This window comes from Eriocheir sinensis, chromosome 12 (genome assembly GCF_024679095.1).
Source record: "Eriocheir sinensis breed Jianghai 21 chromosome 12, ASM2467909v1, whole genome shotgun sequence".
NCBI classification, from domain to species: Eukaryota; Metazoa; Arthropoda; class Malacostraca; order Decapoda; family Varunidae; genus Eriocheir; species Eriocheir sinensis.
The window spans coordinates 12,319,709-12,329,708 of NC_066520.1; positions in this window are offsets into that span (position 1 = coordinate 12,319,709).

The window sequence follows — 10,000 nt, forward strand, 5'->3', positions numbered from 1 at the left end:
TAGGTATATTGCAGAAGAAAATGTGAAAGAAAGAAAAATCTGCTAATGGAAAAGAGAAGGGATATTAAGAAAGGAGAAGGAGAAGAAGAATTAAGGTAAAAGAATGTATTTTGAAGCAGAAAATGTGAAGTGAAAGGAAGAAAAATCAAGTAACGGAGAATGGGAGAAGAGAAAGGAAGGAGGAGGAGAAGATGAGGTCAAGAAGATAAGAAATAAAAACAAAGTAAATATATCGAAGAAGTTAAGAGAAAGTAAAATAAAAGGAGGAGGAGGAGACGAAGGAGGAGGAGGAGGAGGAGGAGAGTAAGAGTAATGGTAGCTGCTACGTCTTTAGGGAGGGTCTCAACTCCAGCTCTTAGTGGGTGGTGGTGGTGGTGGTGGTGGTGATGCCAAGAAGGGGAGGTTCGTGTTTGTCTAAAATTATGACGCTTCAAAAAATCATACACAGACTGACTACAAAAAGTTACCCAGTCTGTCTGCGCTTAGTGTGTGTGTGTGTGTGTTTGTGTGTGTGTGTGTGTGTGTGTGTGTGTGTGTGTGTGTGTGTGTGTGTGTGTATCAGAGAGAGAGAGAGAGAGAGAGAGAGAGAGAGAGAGAGAGAGAGAGAGAGAGAGAGAGAGAGAGAGAGAGATTGAATATGACCTTCCCACTCAACTCAGCCTTGCGGGAGGGATGGTGGTGGTGGTGGATAGTGTGATGATGATGATGATAAGGAAGAGGAAGTGTCTACATTCATAATAGGCATTGTTTTAGTGAGGGTGATTAATATGCAAAATTATGTGACTTGCTGTATTAAAATGGAGGTAGTAGTAGTAGTAGTAGTAGTAGTAGTAGTAGTAGTAGTAGTAGTAGTAGTAGTAGTAGTGGTGGTGGTGGTGTGTGTGCGAATGTTGGTGAGTATTTTGGTGATAAGAATCTTGGGTGGTGGATATCCTGTGGTGGGGATGATTGTGGTGGTGAATGCCGCTTTTTGTATTCACTTGTTCTTGATGGTGGTGGTGATAGTGGTGATAGTGGTGGTGGTGATAATAGTGGTAGCGTTGGTGGTGGTGGTAATAGTGGTAGCGTTGGTGGTGGTGGTAATAGTGGTAGCGTTGGTGGTGGTGGTAATAGTGGTAGCGTTGGTGGTGGTGGTAATAGTGGTAGCGTTGGTGGTGGTGGTAATAGTGGTAGCGTTGGTGGTGGTGGTAATAGTGGTAGCGTTGGTGGTGGTGGTAATAGTGGTAGCGTTGGTGGTGGTGGTAATAGTGGTAGCGTTGGTGGTGGTGGTAATAGTGGTAGCGTTGGTGGTGGTGGTAATAGTGGTAGCGTTGGTGGTGGTGGTAATAGTGGTAGCGTTGGTGGTGGTGGTAATAGTGGTAGCGTTGGTGGTGGTGGTAATAGTGGTAGCGTTGGTGGTGGTGATAATAGTGGTAGCGTTAGTGGTGGTGGTAATAGTGGTAGCGTTGGTGGTGGTGGTAATAGTGGTAGCGTTGGTGGTGGTGGTAATAGTGGTAGCGTTGGTGGTGGTGGTAATGGTGCTGGTGGTAGCTGATACCCTTAGGCAATTGTGGTCATCTCTCCTCCTCCTCCTCTTCCTCCTCCTCCTCCTCCTCCTCCTCCACCTCCTACTTGTCCTACTGCATGTTCTTGATCTTTCTCTTTTCTTCCTTTCTTATAGTTTCTTTACGTCCTTTTATTTATTTCTTCCTTTCTCTTTTTCATATATCAATTCTCGAGCTTCTAATTTTCTCCATTCCTGTATTTTTTTTCTTTTATCTGTCTTAATATTGTTCTTGGCTTCGTTTTTCTTGTGTATCTCTCTTCATCTGCGTGTGTCTTATCTTTTCGTCCATCTTGTCTTCTTTCTCCTCTTCCTCCTCTTAAACCTGTCTGTTCTTGCCTTATATTCACTCTTTATTGCTACTGCTACTACTACTACTACTACTACTACTACTACTACTACTACTACTACTACTATTCTAACTCCCGCATACGTGACCCTGTTTTCTCTGTGTATGTGTTTGTGTAGCTCCGAGTGTTGTCTTTACCCAGTGTAGTGTTAGCCTCCGCGACCTTCTTTGTAGGCCGAGGAGGAGGAGGAGGAGGAGGAGGAGGTGGTGGTCAGCTGCTCCCCGTCGTTCTATTCATGGGTATTAGTGACCTCTCTCTCCTTCTCTCCTTCCTTTCTCCCTCGTTTTCCTCCCTTCTCCCTATGTAGATTTTATCCTCTCCAGTTATTATCTCAGCTTTTGTTTTTATTTTCTTTTGTATTTGGTAAACTTTCTTCTTCTCTTCCCTCATTATTTACCTTCATTTGTGTCTTCCCTTTAAACTGCTTCGTATCCATCGTTTTTTCTTATATTAGTCTTTTCTACATTCTTATTTTTCTTTAATTTCTTCTCGTTTCTTCGTTTTCTTCCTCGTTTCTTGCTCTTGTTTCTCATTCCGTTCGTGTTTTCTTCCTTTCCATCCTTTTCCCTATTCGTTTCTCCTCATTCCTTCCTTTTTCAACCCTTTCTCACTCGTTCCTGTTCACCCCTTCTGTGTCTTCTTCCTTTTCTTCCTTTCCTTTACTTCATCCGTTTCATCCTCTCCTCTTGTCCTTTCTTTTCATCCCATCCTTTGCTCCTTGCTTTTCCTCCCTTTTCATCCCCTTTCTTTGCTTCCTCCTTTTCATCCTTTCCTCTGTTCCTTCCTTCTCATCCTCTCATTAACTCCTTTCTTTTCATCCCTCCTGTTACCTTCCTCCTCATTTTCTTCCACTTCCATTCTCTTTTTCTCGTTTCTTTCGCCCTTTTTATAATTTCCAGCATCGTTCATTACTTCGCTCTTTTCCCCCAACCTCAATTTCCCAGTCTTTTTCTCATTATCTTCCTTCCTTCTCAGTTTACTCCCTTTTCTTTTTCCTCGTGTCTCCTCCTCCTCCTCCTCCTCCTCCTCCTCCTCCTCCTCTTTCGCAACGACTTCCTTACTCTCCATATATTTTATCCACCATATTTTCTCCTTCTCTAGACATGAATATTGTCTTAACCCCATAATTATGCTCTCTCTCTCTCTCTCTCTCTCTCTCTCTCTCTCTCTCTCTCTCTCTCTCTCTCTCTCTTTTCCCCCTTTGCTTCTATGTTTACACACTCACAAAGTTAGTGGCGCCGTTTTAATCCTCCCCTTCCTCCTTCTTTCCTCCCCTCTCTCCCTCCTTCCCCTCTTTCTCTCTCCTTCCCTCCCTCTCCCCTTCCCTTCTTCCTTTGTCTCGTTTTATTCCTACTTTCCCCCCTCTCTCCCTCACTATCTTCCTCCCCAGGCCTCTACTCCCTATTTTCTCCTATTAATTAATAAGACAGTATGCTTTTTATTGCCCTGTGTCGGGGGGTGGTCGGGGGTGAGGCGGGCAAGGTGGGGTCATTGGTATTTGTATCTTAAGGGAATTAGGTAAAGTTTTTAATGCCGCGTAATTTTAACTCCTTTCATCCTTTTTAAGTTCTGAAGTTTGTGTGTGTTTGGTGTATTCTTTTCAGTGTTTGTGTGTGTGTGTGTGTGTGTGTGTGTGTGTGTGTGTGTGTGTGTGTGTGTATGTGTGTGTGTGTGTTAGGTGTATTCTTTTCAGTGTGTGTGTGTGTGTGTGTGTGTGTGTTACGTATTGACTAACACCTGTTCTCTCCCTCAGGTAAGCCGTGGCGAGCACATACTCTGGGGACAAGCGGGCAGGGCAGGAGGTTATGGTAATGTGGTGATTGAAATTATTAGTAATAGTCGTAACGATAAATAATAATAATAATGATAATATTTTTTTTATTATTATAATTATAATTTTATTATTATTATAATTTTTATTATTATTATTATTGTTATTATTATTATTATTGTTATTATTATTAGCAGTAACAGCAATGATTTGAGTGTTTGTCATTGTGTCCTTCGTCATGGTGGACACGTCATGTGTAGTGAGGCGGCGCACATGCGCCTCACCGCCGCGTGCTGCACGCCGCGGCTGCTGGCCGAGGCACCGCCGCGTGCTGCACGCTGCGGCTGCTGGCCGAGGCACCGCCGCGTGTTGGTCGGCGTGGCGAGGCACACTTGTTCCCGACAAAACAGCAAATAAATACACTCGTTTATTTTTAATGAGCTTAATTAGGCGCTACCTCAATAGCGCTCTTTGTGAATGTGCAAAAGTTTGAAACCAGATAAAAGTAAATGGTTGTTGATTCTTTGTAAGCAATGTTTGCTCTTCATCATTTTAATGTTGGTGCAAAAGTAGTAATTAATCTTTCAATTAATTATTCTGCTTTGTGGAAGGAGGCGCTGGGAGAGCCGGCCAGGCCTCACAGGCGGGGTTGGTACTGTGTGTACTGTGTTGCTGGGTGGCGTGGCGGCCGTGGCCCGCCGTGAGGCCTGGCGGCGGAGGTAAACAAGCGGGGGAATGCTAGGTGAGAGCGCGATAAGCAGAGGGAATACAAATAAGGGCCGCCTTGTAATTGGAAACCTTGCATCAATAAACACTTGTGAGGGCGACGTAGTTATGAGGAGACGTGGAGGGGGGCCGACCCTCCTCCTCCCTCACCTCCCCCGTGGCCACAGCAGCAGGTCACGCATTCCCCCAAGGGCACGGCCCCGGCCTTGACGCCTCCCCCAGGTGCACACTACTGCCCCTCCCACACACATGCCCCCCCCCCCCGCGTGTGTACGTGTGTGTGTGTGTGTGTGTGTGTGTGTGTGTGTGTGTGTGTGTGTGTTCCGTATAAACATTAATAGGTATGTTTTTATTAATATTTTTTGCTGCCGTGGTTTTAATGAAACTCCGTTCATATTTAATTAAATATATAATTAATTAAAGGTGTCTAGCAAGGTATACGGCATGTTCAATTATTATTATTATTATTATTATTATTGTTTATATTATTATTGCTGTTGTTATTATTGGATTACTATTATTATTATTAGTAGTAGTAGTTGTTGTATACGCTAACACACACACACACACACACACACACCTCGCCTCGTCTCGTGGTGGGGTGGATAAGTTTTAATATTAATTTCCGTGTTTTACCCCCTCGCTTTACTTTTGTCATCACGGAGGCCCCAAGTCCACGTATTTGTTATATTTTGTATTTTTCAAGACTAGTAGTTCTTGGCCTCTGCAGAGTGTGTGGTAGTCGCGGAGGCTGAATGTTCTGTTTGTATTGGCTTGCACATACATACACACGCAAAACAAACAATCAAACAAAAACAAATCAAGACTAACCTCCAAGCTATTTCTGGGTATCTGTAACTACGCTGATAGATAGATAGATAGATCAGTAGATGGGTAGATAGATGAGTGGGTGATGGAGAAGAGGAAAAGGAAAGAGTTGGCAAGTAGAAGTACATAGTCACGAAGAATTATAAAAAAGAAACAGGTTAAAACACACGCTATTTACATCTTATAGTCAGCAACATCCGTCATCACAAAGTTTTCGCTCATTCTCTTTTCTATCGTTCATAAGGAGACTGATAACAATTTTGGATAACTTTGCGATAAGGACGAGAAGGACGGACGTGTGGAAGGAGTTGAAGGATGAGGAAGAGGAAGAGAAGGAAGAGGGGGTGAGGGGGTTCAGATGATTGATAATAACTTTGGATAACTGCATGATAAAGACGAGGAGGACGAACGTGAGAGGAAGAGGAGGAGGAGGAGGAGGAGAAGGAGGAGCAGCGGGAAGTCGTGTTAGGCAAAACATCTTCCTGAATGTCTGAATGAGGTCCTAATGATGAATGAGGGAGAGAAGGAGAGAGTGAGGGAGAGACGGGGGGCAGGAGATGAGAGGGAGATGGAGGCTGGGATGCTGAGTCGAGGGAAAGAAAGGTAGGAAGGAGAGGAGGAGGATGGCCCTTCATGGAGAGAGGGAAAGAGGAAAGATAATATGAAAAAAAAGATGAATGTTTAAATTGTTATCTTCAGCCTGTAGTAGTAGTAGTAGTAGTAGTAGTAGTGGTGGTAGTAGTAATAGTAGTAGTAGTAGTAGTCCCAATAATAATAAAGAAGAAGCGTTATTAGAAAATATAAGTAAAGAAAAGTATTGTGTGGAAATTTAGCAAAAAAAAAAAAAAAAGAATAAAATGAACAAAAAATGGTTAAGTTACCGTTGCGAGTACAGGAAAACGGGGAAGAAGGAAGAGTTGGAAGAAGAGAAATAAGAGAAGGAAGGAAATACAAGAAAACAAAGAGTACCTAAGAGGAAGAAAGTGGAATGGGAGACGAAAAAAATAAGGAGGCGTAAGTGAAGTAAAAAAAAAAATGGAATAAACAGAAGGCGTGAAATTATATATAAAAAAAAAGAGAAAAATTGCGTTAGCAGAAAAAAAAACCAAGGCGTAAATTAAAGTGTAAACAGGCAGAAGAAAAAGGTGATAAATGAAGGGATAAACAAACATGAGATAAAGAGAAAATAAAGAAGGGGGGAGAGGAAGAGAGAGAGAGGAAGGGAGGGGCGGCGGTTATGTAGACGGAAGTGAGGGGGAAAAAGGGGGGAGGCGGAAGGTGGAGGGAGAAACAAAGGCACCGGAGGAGGAGGAGGAGGAGGAGGAGGAAAGGTTAAGTTGCTGAGGAAAGGGAAAGCGATTGAAAATGGGATAAAAGAGGACGAGGAGGGAGAGGAGGAGGAGGAGACTGGGTGAAAGTGTAGTTGCTGAGGAAAGGAAAAAAAAAAAGGAGAGAAGAGAGAGAATAGAAGAAAGCAGGATGAAGTGAAGATGAAGCGTTAAAGGAAAAGGAAGAGGAATAAAAAAGGGGAGAAATGGTGATAAGTATAATTGCTGAGGAAAGGGAGAAAGGGGAAGAGGAGAAAGAAAGAATAAGAAACAGGAGGGAGATAAAGAGAGGGAGAAGGAGGTAGCAAAGTGATGATGGTGATAATGGGAAGAGGAGAACGAAGGAAGAAATGGGAGAGGTATAATTGGTGAGAGAAGGGAAAAAAAGGGGGGAGGGAAGAGGAGAGAAAGAAGAGGAAGCAAAAGAATAACGATGGGAGAGAAGGAGGAGGAAGAAAGAGGAGAGGCATAATTGCTGAGGAAAGGGAAAAGGGGGAAGAGGAGGAGGAAGTAAAGGGATGACGATGAAGGGAAGAAGGAGGAAAGGAAAAAGGAGGGAAGAGGAAAGGAGAGAGAACAGGAGGCAACGGGAAGAGGGAAACAGAGAGGGAGGAGGGAGGTGAACAGAGAGAGAGAGAGAGAGAGAGAGAGAGAGAGAGAGAGAGAGAGAGAGAGAGAGAGAGCAGGAGCTGACACGTAGCGAAAGTTGACACGAAGGAAGGGCGAAGGCCGTGACGAAGGGTGGCAGGGGGAAAATTGGACGAAGGGTTATTGTCGTAGGGGGAGCCACACGAAGGGAGGTGAAAGGGGAACCGCGAAGGAGAGCACAGCGAAGGGGGAGCCACACGAAGGAAAGTGAAAGGGGAGCCGTGGAGGAGAGGGCACAGAAGAAGGGGAAGGAGCCACATGGAAGGGACTGAAATTGGAGCCACATGCAGGAGACTGAAGGAAAGAAATAAAGAAAGGCTGAAAGTTGTAAAAATGGGACTGAAGTGACTCATGATAAGAATGGTGATGAGGAAGAGAGAGCCATTTATAGGGAGAGGAGGGAAGTGCCATGAAGAGAGCCACAAAGAGTCAGAATGGAGACTAGAACATGAAGAGCCACAAGGAGAACAATGAGGAAGGAGATAAAGAGATACTGAGAGCTAAGGAGGAGGATGCTGGGGGATTGGAAAGGCGGAAGAGAGCCACAAAGAGGAGCCACATGAAGGAGGTTAATGTAAGGGAGAAAAAAACAATGAGTAAGGAGATAAAGAGATACTGAGAGCCATGGGAGAAGGATGCTGGGGGATTGGAAAGGCGGAAGAGAGCCACAAAGAGGAGCCACATGAAGGAGGAGCCACATGAAGAAGGTTAATGTAAGGGAGAAGAAAACAATGAGTAAGGAGATAAAGAGATACTGAGAGCCATGGGAGAAGGATGCTGGGGTCTACAGAGGCGGAAGAGAGAGCCACAGTGAGATAAGGTGGGTGTTGTCAGATGCTTCAAACCCTCACATCAGCTACTTCCAAAGACCGAAAAGGAGATCAGTCGGGTTCTAATGAGTGTTTTCTTAGGTTCATGGTACAGAAGAAGGGTCAGACTACCAGATGGGTCCTAAAACTACCCCTGGAAATGCCCCAAACTCAAAGGCTAGTCAATTATGTGTGCTTGGGCGTTGAAATGTTTATGAATATGACCCAAATGCATAGTGGGGCGAGATGAATGAGGAACCAGAAACACAAATAATAAGGAAAATGAGCAAGAAATGAATGAGATAAGAAGTTACGAAAAGAGGAGCCACGGAAAGAGAAACCCATCGAAGTAGGAGACAAAAGGAGGAGCCAGAAACACAAACTATGAAGAAGTGAGCCAGAAACGGATCAAATAGGAGTTACAAAGTGAGGAGGCGAAAAGAAGAGCCACAAGAAGAGAAATACATCGAGGTAGAATGACGATGAGGAGAAGGAGGGAAGGAAGGAAGAAAGGGGAGAGATATAGTTGACGAGGAAAGGGAAAATTGAGGAAGGGAAGAGGAAAGGAGGGAGAACAGGGGGAAATGGAGAAGGGAAAAGGGGAGGAGAGAAGAGAATGAATAGGAAACAAAAGGGAGAGAGAACAGGAGACAACGGGAGGAGAGAAGAGAAAGAATAGGAAACAGAAGGTAGAGAGAACAGGAGACAACGAGAGAAGAGAAAAAGAGAGAGAGGAGAGAAGATAAAGAATAGAAAACAGAAGGGAGAGAGAGAGAACAAGAAACAACGGGAAGGGGAAAAAAAGGAGAAGAGGAGAGAAGAGAGAAAGAATAGAAAACAGAATAGGGAGAACAGGAGACATCGAGAGGAGAGAAAGAGAGAAAACGAGAAAGAAGAGAAAGAATAGGAAACAGAAGAGAGAGAGAACCGGAGGCAACAGGAGAGAGAAAGAGAGGGAGAGAGGCAGCAGGGAGATGAACGGAAAGACAAAAGGAGGAACCACGAACATGAGACAAAAGAGATGAGCCTGAAACGAGAAGCAGAAGAGAAGTTAAGCTCGGAACGTGAGGAAGAGAAGCGAGTGTTACCAGAACGTGACGGGTTGACCACGTGTATGTGTGAGGGGGCGTGAGCTGAGGGGGGAGGGGGGGAGGTAACAAGGGATGGGGGGAGGAGGGGGTGAGACAGCAGGTGGTCGGAAAAGGAAGCTGCCCGGATACACCCGACACCCAGAAGGAGAGGAAGGGAAAGGGGGGAGGTGGGGTGTTTGAAGGGGGGGTGAAGGGAGGAAAAGGGGGGTTGAAGGGGGAAGGGGAAGGTTTAATTAGGGAAAGTGGGGGTTAATGGGGGGAATTGAAGGGTGAAGGGAGGAAGGGCTGTGTGTGAAGGGGGGAAGGGGGGGGTTGAAGGAGAGAAGGGGATTTGAAGGGGGAAAATTGGGGGTTTGGAAGCGAGGGAAGGGGGTTTGAAGGGGGAAATTGGGGATTGGAAGGAAGGGAAGGGGGTTTGTAGGGAGGGAAGGGGATTTGAAAGGGGGGAATGTACCAGCAAATTAGGGGATGGCGACTTCCTATATATACTACTACTACTACTACTACTACTACTTTTACTACTACTACTACTACTACTACTACTACTGCTACTTCTACTGTTGGTGCCGGTGTTGTAGCCTCCTAACGTAAGCTTCTGAGTCGCCTGGTTATGAGTGTTCCAGCGGCTTATCCCTCGTCTTGATCCTGTTTACTCAATGGTTACACTTCTTAGCCGGGCATTCAGACACCTTAACCCCCCACCCCCCATCCCCTCTTCTCCTTATTCCTTCCTTTCTTCCTTCTTTCTTCGTATTTTTTTTTTCTTGATGCATTCTATCTCCCCTCTCCCTCCCTTCCCCCTTTCCACTCTTTTCTTCTTCCTTTATTATTTCTTCCCGATATTTGTTTCCCCTCTGTTCCTTTCTTCCTCCTTTCTTTATGATTCTTAACCTTCTTCTTCCCTTC